Here is a 21,535-nt window from a genome sequence, read left to right on the forward strand (position 1 = left end):
ATTTGTCCATTTCATCCAAGTTGTCCATTTTATTGGCATAGAGCTGCTGGTAGTAGTCTCTTATGATCCTTTGTATTTCAGTGTTGTCTGTTGTGATCTCTCCATTTTCATTTCTAATTTAGTTAATTTGGTTAAGAAGTGGCAGTTTTTAAAAGGGATTTTACACAAGGAATACACTTTTTGGAAATGACAAGGGAACTGTTACTACCAGAATTTTGTTACAAATCACTTAAATCCTATCTAGTAATTTTCCGTAGGAAGTCAAAACAACAAATAGGGTGTGAAAAACAGAAACTTACCAATTAATTAACAAACACTTTTTCTTATACGTAAGAGATACATACAACAGACCAGTTGTTTGAGTGGTCATCCTAGAAATAGTAATGGTTTTGGAAACACATTAGTCCTTTGGGGATGTGGAGGAGGATTTTACAAAGGTGAGAACAGGTAGGTGAACCTTAGTGGGTAAATGGAAATTTTCCAGACAGAAAAGGGAGATGGACACTTCAGTCCAAATCTCTGCAAGAGTTGAGTCTTCAGAATACGAGATCCGGGTCATGCTTTGTGTGACTGTGGTACAAAGTTGTGGATTAGGGATGAAGAAGTATGTTGAAAAGATTAGTTGATAATATACATGTTTCGATGCTGTTCTCTCGAAACATCCCACCCTTGCCTTCTCCCACAGAGTCCAAAATTCTGTTCTGTACATCTGTGTCTCTTTTTCTGTTTTGCATATAGGGTTATCGTTACCATCTTTCTAAATTCCATATATATACATTGCATGAGACAAGTGCTCGGGCTGGTGCACTGGGATGAGTTGTGGAAGACCCAGAGGAATCGGGTGGAGAGGGAGGTGGGAGAGGGGATCAGGATGGGGAATACATGTAAATCCATGGCTGATTCATGTCAATGTATGACAAAAACCACTACAATATTGTAAAGTAATTAGCTTCCAACTAATAAAAATAAATGAAAAAAAAAATTAGTTGAGGTTTATTTCCCTGTTAAAAGTGAAAGCAAATTCGATCTCAAGAACCTTTAACTGAAAGATAAGAAAATCTAGGGTAGATAAACACTGGCCTATGTGATTGAAAATCTAGTGTTAGATAGCGGGTGCTTCCTGTTTCTCCTTGATTCCTGGCCTTTCTTCATCAGCCAGGGCTGTTTCTCATCTGCTTTGCTCAGCTCTGCTTCTTCTCCACTGGGCCAATGCTTCACTACATGCTCTTCTTATCCTGAGTGGGCTTTCTACCCCATGTCCTTCCTGTTTCAAGTCTGGAAAAAAAGGAGGGCGAAGCTCCCTCTGGCCACTTCTGAGCTTAACTTGAAATTCCTTCTGGCTAGGTTGTTGGTTTGGCCAGTCACCCCTTCCTGACCCCACAGTGCTCAGGACCATGTACAAGAGTTTGGTTCTCCTGCACTCCCACAGTTCGGGGACAAGCGGTGGGGGGTGCTCCACTGGAAGAGCGCAGTGAGTGTGGGTCACGGCAGTTATGAAACAACAAAGATGCTCTCTAGTCTGTCCCTTTGGCCACCTAATGTATGAACCCGTCATTCTTAAATTCCTTATTCCTAGTCGCCAAGCCCAAGCTCATACTGCTTGCCTCCCAACAGGAAAACCGATTGAGAGACAGCGTGTGGGGACAAGGGATAGTGATTTTGTTTGGAAAGCCACCAGATGGAGAAGATGGTGAACTGGAGCCACAAAGAACCATCTTCCCTGGGTTTGGGTGCTAATTTCTTTTGTAAAACAAAGTAGCAGAGGTGAGGAGGTAAAGTAATCAAGGTGATAGTGTGTGTTTTAGTTGTTCATTGTGTCCCATTCTTTGCGAACCCATGGACTGTAGCCCACCAGGCTTCTCTGTCCATGGAATTCTCCAGGCAAGAATACTGGAGTGGGTTTCCATTCCCTCCTCCGGGGGATCATTCTGACTCAGGGATTGAACCTGGATCTCCTGCATTACAGGCAGATGCAAATATTTCCTGGTTCTGGCCAGACTCTAGGAGGGAATGTGTTAATTTCTTCTTTCCTGCAGCCATTCACAGGAGGGCCTGGTCAGGACGTTTCCTGTGAACTTAAAGGTATTCTAGTTTAACACTCAGGCATGCGAAGCAGGGTCCTAGAGATGAAGACAGACCATTGTGCACACTTTCAGCAACTGGCAACATCAGTTTAGTGATTAACTTATAGCAAAAATAATAGAACACAAAGGTTAAAGCAAAAGAAACAAATACGGAGCCCGATTTGTTCTTCCCTGTTACATATCTGGTCTAAGTCTCCACCTCTATTTAACATCAATTCATCCATCAGGTCTAGATGTAGTTCCTCGCAGTCCAGGAAGCCGAAAGAAAGTGTTTAACTTCTTTCAATAGCTCACCATATGCAAGACACAATTATAGAGAATAAAAATATTTGCAATAAAATTTCTATTGGATGGGACACATGGGAAATAAAATACAGTGGCCAAGAGTCCACGCCACATATAATAATTGGCTCAAAAAGTAGCAGCATTTTTTGCCTTGTTTTTTCTGGTGCTAGAAAGAGTTCTTTTGTCAGCAGATCTGAATTCATTGTCCTGATTTTGTTCCTCTGGACGGTTTCTCTTATTTTTTTGTCCTGAGTGGTCATACTCAGACATGTAGGGTGTATCCCATCCCTTCCTGTTGTGATAGGATTAGGAATTTGGGATATGTTTTAGTGATTGTAGTTGCAACCTATTGTGTTCCAATGTTGATGGGACAACTTTCTTAAAATTCAACTGGGTTTTCAATCTGTGTGTTCCGGACGGTTCTGTGGTCTAGATCTAAAAACCAGATGTCTCCTCAAGCCAGCATTTGCATTAGAACAAGACCTCACATTTTTCTCCTGTTGCCCTCTGACCACTGTGCTCTGTCCATCCGCTTTATCCAAGTTATTGAAGTTGAATCCAGCCTCTGTATCCCAATACAGAATTAAATCTCAGAGTTTTGGGTGAAATAGAAAAGGATAGCTTTGTTGCTTTGCCAGGCAAAAGGGGCCACAGTTGGCTAATGTCTTCAAAACTGTGTGTCCCAACCTGGAGGGGGTAGTGAGGAGTTATATAGTAATGCGTCAAAGAGGGAGCAATCAATTCATGGACAATCTTCTGACTGGTTGGTGGTGAGGCAACTGAGATGTAGCATCATCAAACTTTTGCATCTGATCCATCTCAGGTATATGTGTTTGTGCGTAGTATATAGTTAACTGGTCTCACCTGGTGAAGATTTCAGTATCTGCAAAACAGCTCAAAGATATTGTTGTGTGTATCTCTTGAGGGGGAACCAGGACCCTGCCCCGAGGCTTCACTACTGTCTCTTGACTGCTTCTCCTTTTTCTCTGCATCCTCTTCCTTCCCTGAATGCAACTATTTGAATCTCTCCAGGAAAGGCCCTGGAGGCTAAATGAAGTCTATTTCCTGTAATCAAGAAATGAGGGACACAGAAAGGCTTTTGTGTCCAGGAGCCTTACAAGGTCCTGCTCAGTTTTATTTTCTAAACTTTGCTTCTCCTTGGGGCAATTTAACGCATTAATATTGACAGGGGCAGTTAGACAACTTTGACTCTAGTTCCCAGGTACACGAGTGTGGCATCTTTGAGGTCAAGTTATCCTTCTTTACTAAATGTAAAAGTGTTAGTTGTTCAGTCATGTCCAACCTTTGTGACCCATGGACTATAGCCTGCCAGGAGCCTCTGTCCATGGGGATTCTCCAGGCAAGAATACTGGAGTGGGTTGCCATGCATTCCTCTAGGCGATCTTCCCAACCCAGGGATTGAACCCAGGTCTCCCATACTGCAGACAGATTCTTTACTGTCTGAGCCACCAGGAATCCTCCTAAAATATAGCCACCCCGGATGGGACAAGAACCCACAACCCTTAGCTTAGGAGGCCAATGCCTTATCTGTTAGGCATTATCCATTCTTTTCTAAGTAGTTTAAAATAAGAGCTTCTTTGGAGGAGCCTGATGAAAATGGCTTCCCACAGGTTTTATTTAATATTATTTCCTGCGATTTTTCTCACATCACTGCTTTTCTTGGCAATAGTTTTAGTTTGGAGGAGAGAATTTAGCTTTCTAATCTTTCAGATTTTTCAGTGACCTTGAATGGGTTTCAGGCAAGAAAGGTATTTCTTAGCTAAGCCACAGTCTTTTTCCTGACTGCATGCAGATGAACCAATTCCAACATAAGCCAGTCTTTTTTATTATAAAGCTTACAGAGAACTATAAGAACAAGGATCATGCTCCAAAATCCTACATTTTTCATATCAAGACGAGGAATGCTGTTGTATTATTAAGTATAAGTTCCAAAAACCAAGCTAAAACAGATGCAAATTTATCTATTTCTAACCTTTGTAACCAAATTACAAATATTACTGTGCCCCCAACACAGAGGTGTGAGAGCCCTCCTCTCTCTTTAATTATGAACTTGGTGTCTGTCATTTATAATGTTCCTTTCTTAGGGCAAGTTTTTTTTATCTCCCATTGGCAAGTGAGAGAAAACACAATCCAAAGTATTTAACAACAAAAGGAGAGCATTGACTCGCAGCTGAAAAATCCAGGGCCTGTGAAACTGTGTAACCTAGACTGAGACTTGAATCTATGGTCTTTTAACTGAGATCACATACCTGATCTCAATATTGAATGAAACTCAGGTCCTTGATGTCTCAGCTCAGAAAGAATTCAGTGAGATACAAAGTGATAGGTTGTTGTTTTTCAATTGCTTAGTTATGTCCAACTCTTTGTGACCCCATGGACTGCAGCACACCAGGCTTCCCTGTTCTTCCGTGTCTCCCAGAGTTTGCTCAAACTCATGTCCATTGAGTGGATGATGCCATCCAACCGTTTCATCCTCTGTCATCCCCTTCTCCTCCTGCCCTAAATCTTTCCCAGCATCAGGGTCTTTCCCAGTGAGTCAGCTCTTCACATCAGGTGGCCAAAGTATTGGAGCTTCAGCTTCAGCACCAGTCCTCACAATGAATATTCAGGGTTGATTTCCTTTAGGATTGAGTGGTTTGGTCTCCTTGTAGTCCAACGGTCTCTCAACAGTCTTCTCCAACACCACAGTTCAAAACCATCAATTCTTCAGCACTCAGCTTTCTTTGTAGTCCAACTCTCACACCCACACATGACTACTGGAAAAACCATAGCTTTGACTATACAGACCTTTGTCAACAAGGTAATGTCTCTGCCTTTTAATACACTGTCTAGGTTGTTCATAACTTTTCTTCCAAGGAGCAAGAGTCTTCTAATTTCATGGCTGCAGTCACCATCTGCAGTGATTTTGGAGTCCAAGAAAATGAAATGGCACTGTTTCCACATTTTCCCCAGCTATTTGCCATAAAGTGGTAAGAGCGGATGCCATGATGTTAGTTTTTTGAATTTTGAATTTTTAGTGAGCTTTTTCAATCTCCTCTTTCACCTTCAAGGGGCTCTTTAGATCCTCTTCACTTCCTGCCATTAAAGTGGTATCATCTGCATATCTGAGGTTGTTGATATTTCTCCCAGCAGTATTGATTCCAGCTTGTGCTTCATCCAGCCTGGCATTTCACATGATATACTCTGAGTATAAGTTAAATAAGCAGGGTGACAATATACAGCCTTGACACACTCCTTTCCCAATTTGGAACCAGTCCATTGTTACTTTTTCACTTCTTCCTGTTGCCTATTGTCCTGCATACAGGTTTCTCAGGAGGCAGGTAATGTGGTCTGGTATTCCCATCTCATTAAGAATATTCCACAATTTGTTATGATCCACACAGTCAAAGTCTTTAGAGTAGTCTATGATACAGAAGTAAATGTTTTTTTTGGAATTACTTTGATTTTTCTATGACCCAGCTTATGTTGGCAATTTGATCTCTGGTTTCTCTGTCTTTTCTAAATCTACCTTGTACATCTGGAAGTTCTAAGTTCGTATACTGCTGAAGCCTAGCTTGAAAGATTTTGAGCATAATCTTGCTGGCATGTGAAATGAGTGCAATTGTATGGTGACTTGAACATTCTTAGTCATTGCTTTTCTTTGGGATTGGAAAGAAAACTGACCTTTTCCAGTCCTGTGGCCACTGCTGAGTTTTCCAAATTTGCTGGCGTATTGAATGCAGCACTTTAACAGTATCACCTTTTAGGATTTGAAATAGCTCAGCTAGAATTCCATCACCTCCACTAGCTTTATTTGTAGTAATGTTTCCTAGGCCCACTTGACTTTACACTTCAGCGTGTCTGACTCTAGGTGAGTGACCACACTATCGTGGTTATTGGCCAGGGTTCTTGGCCTTCCCCAATCAATAGAAGTTGATCAGAGGCCAGACAACAAATTCAGGCAAGGCTCTACTGGGTCCTGTGATGCAGAAGGGGGTAGTGAGAACAAGTAATAGGTGCTCTTGCTCACTCCCTGTGGAGGGATGGGCTGGTTCCTTATATGGGGTGATGGTAGGCATGGATCCAGGGGTCAGTCTGGGGGGGTGGCTTAGGTGGTTTACTCACCCCTGGTGGTGTTGAATGCAGGGGGGCGTGTGCAGATGATTGTCTGATTCTGAGTCACATGCTCCTATTCTTAAAAAGTGGCTGTACTGAGTGAGAAGGGGTTGATTTCCTAAAGAGTCCAGAGTATTGCTACCAGAGAGACAGGAAACACAGAGTTTTCATTGCAGAGTGGGCTATAATCCATGGAGGCCTTAAAAATCTGGACGTATTTTACAGGAATGGAGTCTCACTAGATTTCTAGAAGTAGGCAACTGCTACGAACCAGTGGATCTCTAACTCTTTAGTTCTGAAGACAAATATTTTGTGATTTTATATTCTTCATTCTAGCATTGTGCCTGCAATGTAGTAGTTAGTTGTTAAAAAAAAATCATCAGGTTGTTGAAAAACATTATCTGTTTTAAAAAGATAGTCATGATCTCAGAGGGAGAGCAGTGAGTGGTCCTAGAGAGAGATCTTAGTTCCCTGCTCAGGAATTAAGCCTGGGTAACCTGGATGAAAACCAAGAGTCCTGGCCACCAGACCACCTGGGGCTAGAGGCTGGAAGCACAATGGCCCTGGCTCTTGCCCCGGTTTGAAAGCAAGAATGTTTCAAGGAGACAAAACCTGTAAAAACAGGCACAAAGTTTATTATTAGAGACATAGCGCAGTGTATGGGATAGCACATAGGATAACTTATCCAACTCAGAAGCAGGGTAGAGATACACACACACACAGAAATGCGGGTGTCCTCCTTATCTTCGACAAAGGAGGCAAGAATAAACAGTGGAAAAAAGACAACCTCTTTAACAAGTGGTGCTGGGAAAACTGGTCAACCACTTGTAAAAGAATGAAACTAGAACACCTTCTAACACCATACACAAAAATAAACTCAAAATGGATTAAAGATCTAAATGTAAGGCCAGAAACTATAAAACTCCTAGAGGAGAACATAGGCAAAACACTCTCCGACATAAATCATAGCAGGATCCTCTATGACCCACCTTGCAGAATATTGGAAATAAAAGCAAAAATAAACAAATGGGACCCAATTAAACTTAAAAGCTTTTGCACAACAAAGGAAACTATAAGCAAGGTGAAAAGACAGCCCTCAGATTGGGAGAAAATAATAGCAAACGAAGCAACAAACAAAGGATTGATCTCAAAAATATACAAGCAACTCCTGCAGCTCAATTCCAGAAAAATAAATGACCCAATCAAAAAATGGGCCAAAGAACTAAACAGACATTTCTCCAAAGAAGACATACAGATGGCTAACAAATACATGAAAAGATGCTCAACCTCACTCATTATCAGAGAAATGCAAATCAAAACTACAATGAGGTACCATTACACACCAGTTAGGATGTTGCTATCCAAAAGTCTACAAGCAATAAATGCTGGAGAGGGGGTGGAGAAAAGGGAACCCTCTTACACTGTTGGTGGGAATGCAAACTAGTACAGCCACTATGGAGAACAGTGTGGAGATTTCTTAAAAACCTGGAAATAGAACTGCCATATGACCCAGCAATCCCACTTCTGGGCATACACACTGAGGAAACCAGATCTGAAAGAGACACGTGCACCCCAATGTTCATCGCAGCACTGTTTATAATAGCCAGGACATGCAAGCAACCTAGATGCCCATCAGCAGATGAATGGATAAGGAAGCTGTGGTACATATACACCATGGAATATTACTCAGCCGTTAAAAAGAATTCATTTGAATCAGTTCTAATGAGATGGATGAAACTGGAGTCCATTATACAGAGTGAAGTAAGCCAGAAAGATAAAGAACATTACAGCATACTAACACATATATATGGAATTTAGAAAGATGGTAATGATAACCCTATATGCAAAACAGAAAAAGAGACACAGATGTACAGAACAGACTTTTGGACTCTGTGGGAGAAGGCGAGGGTGGGATGTTTCGAGAGAACAGCATCGAAACGTGTATATTGTCTAGGGTGAAACAGATCACCAGCCCAGATTGGATGCATGAGACAAGTGCTCGGGCCTGGTGCACTGGGAAGACCCAGAGGGATCAGGTGGAGAGGGAGGTGGGAGGGGGGATCGGGATGGGGAACACATGTAAATCCATGGCTGATTCATGTCAATGTATGACAAAACCCACTGCAATATTGTAAAGTAATTAGCCTCCAACTAATAAAAATAAATGGAAAAAAAAAAAAGAAAGAAAGAAATGCGGGTGTTCTGAGTGAGGAGGAGCGCCGTAAAGGGGTGATGTAAATCACTTGTATAGAACAGTCCTTCTAGGTCTTCGTTTACTTTTGGCTAATTATCCTGTTACTTCCTTCACACCTGACTTGTCCATGGATCCTCCCCAAGATGCATGTGCAGCTTTTTTCTAAGATGGATCCCTCTGCAGAGGCCTATGGGTGCATGCCCACACTTATTATGGGGTGGGGTCCCCTCCCTTTTTGACCCCCAAAAAACCTTCCTGTGCAAGTGCAGACAGGGAAGTCTTCCTTGACCTCAGTAGTGGGCACGTTATCTCTTTGTTTCTGCGGAACTCAGCTCTTATCACGAGCTTTGCCCTTGGAGTCTGGGTGAGAACAAAGCTTGAATTTTATTCCACTTGACAAATACCAGGGGTCCAACCCAGAGGCCCACTGCCTCCTCCCTCAGTCAGATACTGTGTAGGTATAGAGAAGTGGGGTGGGTGGGGGCAGGCAATTGTGCCAGAATGATGGACTTGTTTGGACAGAAAATAGTGATGGAAAGAGGACAAAACGTTTAAGGGCAGAGGAAGAAGTGATGATAAAGGAGATTGACAAACAGCAGTAAAAGTGGATAAGGAGACTGGAGTAAATGTTTGTCTTGTGACTTCGTTAAAGCAGGACATGGACTAGTACTCTCAGGAAAATTGAATGTTTATATGATGAAGTCATTTTTAAATGCACTCTTGGTTGTGCATGACTCTGAACAAATAAATGAGAAATGGAATTTTTTTATAGGAAGGAAATAGGTTTGGATTAGCAATAAAACACAAGAGCACATAATTTTATTTGAAAATAAAAACAACTTTAAAGACAGGAACTGAGTAAAAGTAATCTGTTCTTATTTGGGGGAAAGTTCTATGAAGATTAGACAATTTGTCATCACAGGATGCCCATATGAGTCTAATGTTCAGAACATACTGTAACATGAACATTTAACATTACAAATAACATTTGGGAACACTCTGATTTTGTCATTTACTTTTGTTTCCTAATAAGAAACACATGTATCATAAAGAAATTTGCTATTCTTCTGTTATTTCTGATTTTAGAATTCATCTCTTTGAATTAGATCCTGCATATTGATGTAACCAGGGCCACCACCTAAATAGAGAACCTCAATGAAATTCAGGTTTTGTGGTCTGTCCTGCAGCTTCTCAGGAAGATGGTATGAAGTCATGTCATATGTTTTATGGCCTAATTCTTAGGCATATAGTGAGGTATGTTCTCATGGTTTGACTATAATTACAGACATGCAAGAGCAAATCATGTCATTGTTGGTTCAGGAATTTCAGCCATAAAATTGGCACTTGTTAAGTATCAGTTATAAAATTCAAAGCATTGCACAGATATTAGCAGTATTGTTCTCAGAGCATCAGCATATATACATAACAATTACTACTATATTTTAAATCTTGTTACTAAGATAATGTCTACCTTGGTGATAATATTTTTTCTACCATTTGTTCTTTTTGCCAAGGTATTATAAGTCATCATCTCACAGAACTTTTATTTTTGAGTAAATTTTTAAAAAAGCAAACAGCATATTAAAAAAGCATACCATGATAAAAACACAATTCAAACAAAAGGAAAACTACTAGAGACCATCCATGAGCAGGGATAATGCTAGTAAGACATTTCAGTGCCAAGACATCAGAATAATTATGATGACTCTCAGGTTTTTCTTCATATAAGATTTCCAAGTCATTCTTATAACACACAGATCAAACTAAAACTCCAATGCAATGAAGACAAAACTCAAAAAGTGAACAGTTTGTAAAGCAAAAGAAATCAACAAAATTTGAACTCTCATCAGCTTGACTTCTGAGATTTAAAAAGTCATTAACATTTATAAACTTTTATAAATCTTTGGAAAAATAACAAAAATGGGAACCCTGCATTAATACAAGTGATATAAATGACTCAAAGTCAAACTCAGATGGGATTCTATGATTAAGCATTAACACTAAAATAAACTAAGCATAGAATAGTCCAGAAAAAACTCATAAAGCCACATCCTCTTGGCCTCTTCCTCCAAAATTGGAGAGAGAAAAAAAGGGAACAAAGTAAGAAGGGAGGATCTATTATATGTGAATTAGAGGAAACAAGAAAATATAGCAGAACTGCAAAGGAAACATAACAGTTGGGTCTTTGGAAAAAAGTTGGAAAGTTAAATTTCTGCCAACAGTTATCGAGAAACACTAATTTTTCAAGAGAAAGGAATAATACAACAGCATAAGAGAATGAAATTATAAGACATTACTGTGTATTGTTCAATGCTAATGCATTTGAAATTTTCTGTGAAACATGATTTTGTTTCATGTTTTGTGGAAAATAATAAACATCTGAAAGTATAGCAAGAAATAGGAAATGAAAAAATACATATTAAAAAATTATTTCCATGTAAAACTCTAAATAATAAACATCTGAAAGTATAGCAAGAAATAGGAAATGAAAAAATACATATTAAAAAATTATTTCCATGTAAAACTCTAAATAGAAACAGATGACATTACAAATTTACAAGGAACAAATTCAACATTTTCATGCCAAATCTTGTAGTTAGGAGTATAAAAAAAGATGGAAAGTTACCCAATTCAGCCTTCAAAGGTACTAGTGTTCTGAAAGCAGAGGGCAATCATTCTATGATTGTAAAAAGTGAAAATTCAAAATAAAACTCTAGCAGATTGCATGAAACAGACTATTAAAAATATGACACTTTTCAAGTCATTTTATTCCGTGAGAGATATAAATATTAGAAACATGTAGTGTGATACATTTGTATGCCCAGGAAGAAGAAAAGACACCCAGTTCAGAAGAGCTTAAAATATATATTTGATCATATTCAGTGCTTCCTACTGTCAAAGCTCTTGGAAAATTAGAACTAGAAAAATCCTCTGATTCCAGTCTCTTTCTTGTGTCCACATAAAACACCTACTTTTGTGGTTCTGCCCTGTACTCTGTTGTCACTAGTCCGTATTTCAGACATCCCACAGTGCCTTTATATTTTATTTTTCTGGTTCAGTTTCTCTATTACACCCCAGGATGACCATTGTTTGATTAATATAGGCCTTCAATCCATTTCTCCTACTACTATATTATTTTCCACCTTCCCTACCATCACTTACCTTGTGGTCTGAGTGTAGCTTGCAGGTGACTTATCACACTCATTCCCTTGTAAGAGATTCATCTGTTTTATTTCTCCCTTACTCTCTTGTAATAATTGCCTACCCTAACCTCAATTAATCCAACTACCTAGCTACACCGTACTTACAACCCAATAGCTAATTATAGAAAAAGTGTAACTAATTTCACTCTAAGTTAACCATGAGCCCCCAAACACATTCAGCTCCGCCTGATACCGCTACTCAATTTCCCAAACTCACCTGGGACGTTGCTGGCCTAGATCTTCTTTCCTCAAAGATAACCCACCTCCTCTGGCAAGCTTCACTCTCAAAGGATGGTTTAGCTTTATAATTCATGGATTAATTAGATGCAGGATAGCAAAACCTCTTCTTGACTCATCTAAAAATATAAAAACGTTGCCATGTTGTACTTATGATGCTGCATCCTGCTCACTAAAATGGGAGATTGGAAAAAAATAAATAAAATGGGAGATAGATCCCTCTTCAATGAGGTCAACTCCTCCACCTTTACTTTGCCACTTTAACACACAGTCTAACACTTTTCTTAATTCTACTTGTTAAGATGCCTCTGGTCTAATCACAGATGAACCCTTCTGCTCACCTGAATTCTATCCCTTGGTCCTTCTTAAGGACTCATCCATTAGCCCCCACCATGTATCAAGGTTTCTCCTCTACACTTGCTTTATGCTGACTGGTATACTCAGATTCTCAAAGTGTTTCCTAACCATCTGGGTTCAAAGTGCAAACACAATCGCAACAAAAACAATAAAACTTTGACCCCATGTTAATTGAGTTTCCTGTACTCTTCTTACCAACTCTATGAATCATTATCCTCACTCACTGTCATCATGTTACTACTTCCCCTTCATTTTTTTGTCTTCCCGAAAAAGATTTTTTAATATAATATTTTTTGAGAAGGCAATGCATGACAAGGTAAAAAATTCAAGCAGTGTCAAACATCAAACAGTTCAAAGTGATCTCCAATATATAGGTTTCTCTTTCTTGAAGTGATTTTTCTGCTTGATTTTTGCACAAATTGTAGCACCCTGTACCTTTTCTCTTAATAATTGATCACTGAAGTATCTCATGGGAATGACACAGCTATGCCTCATTCCTTTGAATAACTATGCAGCTTGCTGTCACACAAATGTTGCTCTGAAAGCCTTCATAATTATATTTCTATGGTTTGTGTTTCTAGAATAAACTTTTAAAAGTGGGATTGTCAAATGTAAGGGTGTGTTCACTTACAGTTTTGATAGATGGTTTGAAATTGTCTTCCAGAGGATTGTACCAACTAGTGTCCACACCAACACAGAATAAGAATGGATGTTTTACAAGCCCTTGCTAATACAATGGATTAGAGGACTTTTCCTTTTCACTGAAAGTACTAATTGAAAACTTGATATCCAAACACATTAAAAAAAACAAACTAACAAAAACCCAGACTGGAGAATAGCTGCTTTATAGTCTTGTGTCAGTTTCTGCTGTATATCAAAGTAAATCAGCCACATGCATACATATATCCCCTCTTTTTTGGATTTCCTTCCCACTTAGGCCACCACAGACCACTGAATAGAGTTCCATGTTCTATACAGTAGGTTCTCATTAGCTATTTATTTTATACATAGTATATATGCTGTATTGGAGGAGGGCAGAGCAATCTCCTCCAGTATTCTTGCCTAGAGAATTCCATGGACAGCGGAGCCTGGTGGGCTACAGTCCATAGGATTGCAAAGAGTTGAACACGGCTGAAGCAACTGAACCCACACGTATCTGCTGTATATATGCCAATCCCAATCTCCCAGTTCTTCTCTCTCATGCTTCTCCCTCTTTTCCCACTTGGTGTCCAAACATTTATTCTCTACATCTGTGTCTCTACTTGGTTTGCAAAAACTAACTTTATTGTGGCTTAATTAATACATAAAGAAATTCACATATTTAAGGTGTATATTTCCATCGGTTTGGACATATGCAAACAGCCACGATACCATCACCATAATCAAGGTAACAAACATGTCCAGCTCCTCCCAAAGTCTCCTTGTATCCCTTTGTGTATGTGTGTGTGTATGGTAATAACACTGGACATCAGATCTAGTCACTTAAACAAATTTTGAAGTACACAAATCTATGGTGTTAACTACAGGCCCCATATTGTACAGCAGATGGAGTTGTCCAGTGTGCGAAAAGTTTAAGTGATGCAGTTAAAATGTAAATTCTAATCTACATTCATTTTGTTATGATTGAGGTTGATCATCAAAACTGTAAATGTTTTGCAGTTTTTTAACCTCTAAATTCATGTCTTTACACAGATTTCGGTTGTTGATAATCTTCCCATTGATTTGTGTGGGCAGTACCTTTTTTAAGAAAATAAGCTGTTGGCATGATTTTCCTTTTCTTTGTATAGTTTGATAGGTATATGTATTGTGAAATGGTAACATCAAATTCTCTCTCTAGATGGTTCTGAACCTCACTTACCAGGGACTTCTTTCTGCTTTGTTGTCTCTCACACTGATCATTTTTAAAATATTATTTACTGATTCATAATAGTATCTTTTAGAGCTATGCTAAATTCATGTTAAATCAGTAAATTTTAGACGTATTGTGGATCTAATAGTGTATATAATACCAAATGATCAAACAGAAATAGAGAAATAGGCTTACGTAGTTAAATATCTTAAATGTATAAATAACAGAAAGAAAATATTCTTTACAGTTGTACCAACTAATGACTATTCTATCATTGAAAATATGCTTTCATAGAAATCAAAAATCAAGCAAGGCAGAAGAAAATGTCTTCAAAATCTAGGGTCCACCAAGAGACAAGTGTTTTTACCATTTTAAGATTTAGTGAAGGACTGATCCTTTGACCTTGTCTGTATCCTGTCTAACAAACTATTTCTTCTCCATCCATGCTGTTTTAGTTAATCTTGACCAGTTGCAAAGTATTGATTTTCTGGGTAAAGAAATGAGCTGTTTTGCTCTGTAAACACTTTCTGTGAGTCCTTGGACACATGAGGAGATGAATGAACAAATGAAAGATCTTTCTTAACACTGCTAGTTTACCAAGAGCAAACAGAAGATGAAAGCGTCTTTGTTTTGATTTCCACCTTTTCTTCACAGGAAATGCCCAGCCGTGACTGTTCATTGTTTATAAAAGTCTCAAGGAGTTAGTCTTTTTCAGAGCTGATGATGGCTTTTTGAAAGGGAAATGTGAGGAAAGAAAAAAAAAAAAAGGAATGTAGCTAAGAGGCAGAAATACTGTGTTTGGAATATATTGTTGGATTTAAATGTATAAATCTCCAATACCATTCTATTCTTCCTTGGCACAAATTTGGGCAATATTGACCTCATCAATTTTTGCCATCATTACTGCCTGCTCTGTTTGTTTTTCACTAGGTTTTCCTCCAATGCTAAGAAATATATTAAACTGACATTATATATATTTTAATTTCTTCACCTTCAATCCTTTGATACAACCCCCAGCTGTAATTCTGCTTTTTTTTTTTTTTTAATCAATATTCTGTATCATCATAGGAACACTAGGCATTGAGTTGTTTTTGGTTCAACAAGTATTTATCAAGGATAAACTTTAAATGCAAAAGTGATGGCACTCTTGCATGCCACGTTAAGGCATTTGGACTGTATTCTGTAGATTAATGGAGACTTGTAGGTAGTTAAGCAGTGGAGTAAAATAATGAATCTCTAAGTATTCTGATAAGAGTGTAGATAATGTTTTTTGAGAGGACTGTTAGGAAGTGACCGTAAGTGACACCATTAGGTCTTTTAAAAGGAAAGAGTCAGGAAACATTTACAATACAAATGTTGCAGGGTTCAGTGGTTGGTTGTCTGGGTCCGCAAGGGAGGAAACTTTTGTTTGCCTGTCTTGAAAGAGGAGGTGGGCATTGCAGCAAGGCAGGATGTAGAGAGAGGAAGAGGAGGAGCAGGTTTTGAGGAGATAAGGTGGTTCAACTTTGAGCACAGTGACTTTGACATGCTTCCAGGGCTTGAGTCCGGGTGGAAATGTGCAGCAGTAATGTGGTTACAGGGAGAAATACGGGTTAGAAAATCGGTCTGGGGGTCATGAGCACGTAGGTGAAATGTCAAGTTTTAGAGTCATGATGAAAATGCGTTCTCATGCATCTTGTCCACTTTTTCTCTGTGTTCGATTTTGTGTCTTACTTAGGAAGACTTTAAACCAGTGTCATTTCCCCCTCATGTAGATAAATATGAAGTCTGTAATGATATCCAGAGATCTTTGTTTTTCAATTTTATGCCTTCCTCCATTTCCAAATGGACAAGTACCAAGCACATTTATTTATTTGATAAATAGCTTTTGTTACGCCTTTAATTTCTAAGTTTTAAGGAAATAAACTGCAGTAATGCCAAGATTTCAAAAGGCATTAAGCAAAGTCAACATAAACACTCCAGGCCAACATTAGAAGGGTAACGTTATAAAACAAACATGGTTTTATTTTGTTAATTGACAACTCTAGCATTCTCTTACTTTGTGTGTTTTATACCCAAGGAAATCTTTATAAAATTTTACATTTTCTGGGATCTTAAAGTGCAATAGAATAAATACTGAGATAATGCTAAAGAATTAGGACTACTAGTGCATTTTAATATGAATTTTGAAATGTAGAATAAGAGTAGGGTATACTACTCACAAGCAAAATTTGTGATAAGTATAGAATCCCCTTTTAATGTTAAAAGCATGGCTATTCACTGAATAAATTTGTGAATATATATATATATACACAACAAATTGAGAATTCAAAAAAGAAAAGTTGTATTATTGTTATACTTTCTTATATAACTTATTAAAAGTACTTAAATATTTTCTATTAATAGTAATAGACACTGAAATCACAAGTTATGTAATATTTTTGTTTTTACAAATATTATATGATATAACTCATATGTGGAATCTGAAAAATAACAAGTGAACTCATTTACAAAATAAAAATAGACCCATAGACGCAGGAACCAAACTTAAGGTTACCGAGGGGGAAGCGGGGGTTAAATTGAGACCAGGGAGTTAACAGAAGCACACTACTGTATACGAAATAAACAAAAAGGATTTATTGTATAGAACAGGGACCCTTATTCAATATCTGCTAATAAACAAAAATGGAATGTTTTTATTGCTCTAGATGGGGAAACAGAAGTCATTAGGAAACATCTGGTCTCTGAAGAAGCAGAAATCCCACAGAAAATCTCAGTTGACCTATTTCATAACTATTTCTTTAAAAAAAATTTGAAACTACCATAATCCTTGGGAAATGGCCCAGTAAAAGTGTAGCTTTCGATTTTCAAGAATGCCTGAGAACATTTATTGTTTGCTGATGACCAAATTAAAGTGGCAGTCAACCTTTAAAAGATGGCAGGATGGTGCAGCTTTCTATTCCAAGATGATGTAAGGGCCAAGACTGTAAGAGTCTCAGAAACATTTGCAGAAAGAACTTGTCCTTGGATGTCTTTGGAACTTTCAGTCTTTTATACTCCCCTCACTCCATTAAGAATCAGCATTTGAATTTGTATCTTTTTTCTGATCTTTGCTGCCCTCTAGTGATTCATATTACACTTCTTTTCCTGCTTAAATTTAGTTAATCCATATCTAATTAATATTCTAATTATTGTGCTGAACTAAATATTTATGAGTAGACAGTTTTCCAGTGTTTAGGTAAAACATCAACCTTGTCTTAAGGTTAGTTCCAGTGTTCTCCATGTGTAAGTTGACTCACCATAACCGACAAGATAATTCAAAAGAGAAGTTATATTCCAAGTTATTAAAATTGTAGCAGTGAAAGTGTAATTTGGCATGCTATTTTGGATATAGGAGCACTCTAAAAGTACTTAATGGAATCATACAAAATTTTCACATCTTATGACGAGTAATGCCATATCACATACAATTAGTATCTAAGAAAGTAATGGGAAAATATAAATTAAAATAAATGTAAGCATTTTTACAAAGATACTAGTAACTAATATAATTAACAACACAAAATTAGAAATTAAGAGCATATCGTATGTCCAAAATTGAGAAATTCTTATAGAAGTGTGTGTGTGTGTGTGTGTGTGTGTGTGTGTGTGTGTGTATACATATATATGTATGTGTGTATGTATATATGGAGAAGGGCACGGCAGCCCACTCCAGTACTCTTGCCTGGAGAATCCCATGGACAGAGAAGCCTTGTGGGCTACAGTCCATGGGGTCTCAAAGAGTAGGACATGACTGAAACGACTTAGCATGCATGTATGTATGTATGCAAATATACATGTATATAGGCATATGTATATGTATTCTTTATCAACTGAGCTATCAGAGAAACCCATATAGATATACAGATACATGTAATAAAGTTGGGTCATCATGTTGCCTTTTAAAATTGAAAGTATACAGATTGTATAATTGTATGATACTCTCAACCTTATTGAACGAGGAATTCAAAGTATAAAATACAGTAGTTACTACATAAAAGTGCAGAACAATAAATTAAGAAAGAATTTTACCACTTATAAATGAAAAGCAAATTTATGTCTGTGTGTGTCAACTGATTTGTTTCACTGCATGAATGAATAATATGCATGAAAAATAAAGGATGTGGCATGTCCATGCATGATAGGGTTTAGCGAAATACTGTCACATATTTCCATTTCATTCTGCTTGGACCACAGCTGAGGTGTACAGATTTAGACCACTGGGCTGAATAGCCACCTGGCTAGTATGAAAAATTCATGGCATCAGGCAAAATTTCAATATTACTACATTTCTAAAGGTGAAAAATAAAGAGCCCACCTTCGTCCACATGAATACTCCCAGTTGGTAACATCTATACCACGATGCCTATAATGAAATGAAAAAGGATGGGGGAAAGTTCATTGTTAGTGATTTCTAAAACCTTTAATTTGCTCTACTCTAAACATTTTTATACTTAAATTCAGAAGTCATTATTGAGTTCATAACACCTACTGCTGCTGCTGCTGCTAAGTCACTTCACTTGTGTCCGACTCTGTGAGACCCCATAGACAAAAGCCCACCAAACTCCCCCGTCCCTGGGATTCTCCATGCAAGAACACTGGAGTGGGTTGCCATTTCCTTCTCCAATGCATGAAAGTGAAAAGTGAAAGGGAAGTCGCTCAGCCGTGTCCAACTCTTAGCGACTCCATGGACTGCAGCCTACCAGGCTCCTCTGTCCATGGGATTTTCCAGGCAAGAGTACTGGAGTGGGTTGCCATTGCCTTCTCCACGTAACACCTACTAACTCTTCATAAGATACTAAAGCCACAGGGATGAATCAGTTCAGTTCAGTTGCTCAGTTGTGTCCGACTCTTCGCGACCCCATGGACCACAGCATGACAGGCCTCCCTGTCCATCACCAACTCCCGGAGTTTACTCAGACTCATCTCCATTAAGTCGGTGATGCCATCCGACCATCTCATCCTCTGTTGTCTCCTCTCCTCCTGCCTTCAATCTTTCCTAGCATCAGGATCTTTTCAAATGAGCCAGCTCGTCACACCAGGTGGCCAAAGTATTGGAGTTTCAGCTTCAACATCAGTCCTTTCAATGAACACTCAGGACTGATGTCCTTTAGGATGAACTGGTTGGATCTCCTTGGAGTCCCCTGGACTCCAAGAAGACAACAGTCTTCTCCACCACCACAGTTCAAAAGCATCAATTCTTTGGCACTAGCTTTCTTTATAGTCTAACTCTCACATCCATACATGACTACTGGCAAAACCATAGCCTTGATGGAATGGACCTTTGTTGTCAAAGTAATGTCAAGGATGAATAGAACCATCCTGTTTTATTTTTGATCCTCACACATTCACTCTTCTAGTTTTCCCACTGGAGATGCTTGTCTACATACCACTCATTCACTGCCTCTTTCTCTTTCCTCCTGGGGTGGGCATTTTCTCTAGTCGTGTCCTTACCTTCCTATTTCCATATCTGTGTGTGTGCTTGCTGCATTGCTTCAGTCAAGTCCGACTCTGTGTGACCCTATGGACTGTCACCGACTGGCTCCTCTGTCCATGGGATTCTCCAGGCAAGAACACTGGAGTGGGTTAGCCTTGCCCCTCCTCCAGGGGATCTTCCCAACCCAGGGATGGAACTTGCATCTCTTATGTCTCCTGCATTGGCAGGTGAGCTTTGTACCACTAGCACCACCTGGGAAGCCCATTTCCATATCTACCTTGGTACAAACCTCAATGATCTCCACGAAGACATCTCTACACTAAGCCTCCCCAGTCCTGACAGCTTTCTTAGTTCCCATTAGGCAGTCATAGTACATGAGCACTTGGTCCTTTCACTGTCAACACCTCTTAATATGATAAAGAAAATGTGGTATATATACATGAAATAGAATACTATGCAGCCATAAAAGAATGAAATAATGCCATTTGCAGCAACGTGGACAAACCTAGAGAAAGTGAGTTTTAGAAGTAAATTTTCTTGATCAAGCTCACAAAGTAATTGGGAATGGAATGTGGGTTAAAAATAATATTGTCTGACTACCAATGAGTCCAGTATATTTGCTACCACACCAAACACCTCAATCCTCTCTTATACAATTTTATCCAAAATTATCTTCTGCCACAAAGGCATGAAACCATAGGGTCATTTAAACTTTCTCCTTATTTGCTCCAAAGTCTAGTCATTTTGTTCTACCCCATTGACCTTCTGATTCTTCTTTGCAATAGCATCTGTATCTGCCCCTTTCTTTTATGATGCTAATGATGATGATCTGCTTAGCAATTTTTATTGGTGCTAACATAGTTTTTAGTTATGATAAAAGGAAGAAGTTATGAAAGAGAAAATTCACTATTTTTTTAAAAGCACATTCCATAACTTCTTGTTTAGTTGTTCACAAGAAGATTATATCTTTTAAAGATCTAAACATAATGAACACTACTTACTGTCGCTGTCTTTGTTTGGGCTTCCATAACAATAGCGATAAAACAACATTCATTCATTCATTCATTCATTCAAGGAGTTCTACAAAGTTTATAATAAAAAATAGTGGATCATATCTACATTTCTTTCTCACACTTGAGTTCAGTCCCAAGAAGTAGTTTTGAATATTTTATCTGTTACTTCTGAGATTTACCTCCATGTCTCTAAAAAGGTGTATATTAAAACTATTATTTGCGATTCTCCATCTTTTAAAGTTAACAACTTTTTATATGTTCCTTTGAAAGATAAAACTTTATTTCTTTAAAATGTTAACTTTCTTTACTTTTCATCTCTTTCTAATCACGTCAATGTAATTATATGACATTTTGGTAAAATAAACATTCAATATTTTCATTATTGCATTTATATGAATAGTATTCACACCTGAGTCACATAAGGGCATTGTGTTTACTTCTTTCTTGGGCAACTTTTTTTTGTCTTGGGAATTAGTAATGGTTTTATTTTGGCTTAAGTTTTCTTTACACCTATTGCCATGTTTCATCTACAGACACTTGGAGAGAAGGTTAACTCCTCCTTCAACTGATTAAAAAGATTATCTGTCCATTTTGCTTCATTCTGGGGGGCTTCATCCCTGGACCTCTTTTGCATAACCCTGATCTAGATTCTCTAGAACTGCTGTCATTGTGGGAGTTTTGTGCACTTCTGTCCTTTATTAGACTTTCCCTCAGAATTCCAAGTTTTCTGCTTCTTGATTAT

This window comes from Cervus canadensis, chromosome 1, assembly GCF_019320065.1.
Source record: "Cervus canadensis isolate Bull #8, Minnesota chromosome 1, ASM1932006v1, whole genome shotgun sequence".
Lineage (NCBI taxonomy): Eukaryota > Metazoa > Chordata > Mammalia > Artiodactyla > Cervidae > Cervus > Cervus canadensis.